This window comes from Solanum dulcamara, chromosome 9 (assembly GCF_947179165.1).
Source record: "Solanum dulcamara chromosome 9, daSolDulc1.2, whole genome shotgun sequence".
In the NCBI taxonomy this organism is placed as follows: Eukaryota; Viridiplantae; Streptophyta; class Magnoliopsida; order Solanales; family Solanaceae; genus Solanum; species Solanum dulcamara.
Window position 1 is genome coordinate 20,546,831 of NC_077245.1, and position 1,268 is coordinate 20,548,098.

A 1,268-nucleotide genomic window follows, 5' to 3' on the forward strand; every position below is an offset into this window, starting at 1 on the left:
TCATAACCCTTATTTTTAACTATTTCGTGCATTTGATACCATGAGAGTATATAATATATTCTAATGGTATCAAACAATTTCACTGAAGCACTATCTCTTTCTTCTTGATACCATCAGAGTTTATTATACTCTGATGGTATCAAGAAGAAACTGTTTGATAAATTACTTGATACCATGAAAGTATAATATAATCTGATGGAATCAAATAGGAACAAGGGAAAAGACACTGACATAAATACACGTTTGATACCATGAGAGTATATATATACTCTGATGGTAGTAAGAAGGAAGAGACAGTGCTTCAGCGAAACTGCTTGATACCGTCAGAATATATTATACTCTGATGGTATCAAGAAGAAACTGTTTGATACCATCAGAGTATAATATACTCTGATGGTATCAGGGAGGAGCAGTGATGCTGATGTCAGCATGACGTCATGTGCGAAATTAAAAGGAAAAAAAATGAGGTAAGAGGATAAATATTTTGCGTCATGGGTCTATTAAGGATAAATAGTTTGGATTGGATCCAATTTAAATTTCACAATTGGTTTATTAGGTGTAATTTTCCATTTTTATATATACTTAGTTATGGACTTTTTTTTGCGTGGAATTCTCGTTGTATAAATAATTTAAGTGTCTGATTGAAAAATTAAGAATAATAGTGTTATATTTATGTATGATTTCAAAAAATACAATGAGTACACGTTTAATGAGAAAATCCGTAAAATGACCCTTAAATATAGTTATCAAACTTAGTTTACCACTTTAAATTTACGGGCCCTTAAATACCCTTTAATAACTTGTATGTGATTTTTATTCAACCCTCAAATGCCCACCCAATTGAAGATTGGATACTGTTGAGTTACGCACGTTTTAATTCGTTCATACAGTTATAAAATATTCAATATATATGCCCTGCCTATTTTAAAGTTAAAATGCGACTCAGTCCAAAATAAATACCCCTAAATCCTTAATTAGAACTGTCACAATCCGATTTCTTAATTCATGATGACACCTACTATCAATCCACCAGTAGGTAAGCCTAACCCACAGTCCGAAACCATAGGCAACGGACCATCACTAATGGAAGGAAAGAAGTGAATAATAATAAGAACAAGAAGAAAAGATGAATAATAACAATACAACAAGATAATCCCCAAGACCTGGTATCAGTCAATAGTCGAGCCACTAAACAAAATAAGGGAGTACAAGGTTTATAAATATACCATAATAGTGTAACTGTCTCCGAATACAAAATAAAGACTTGT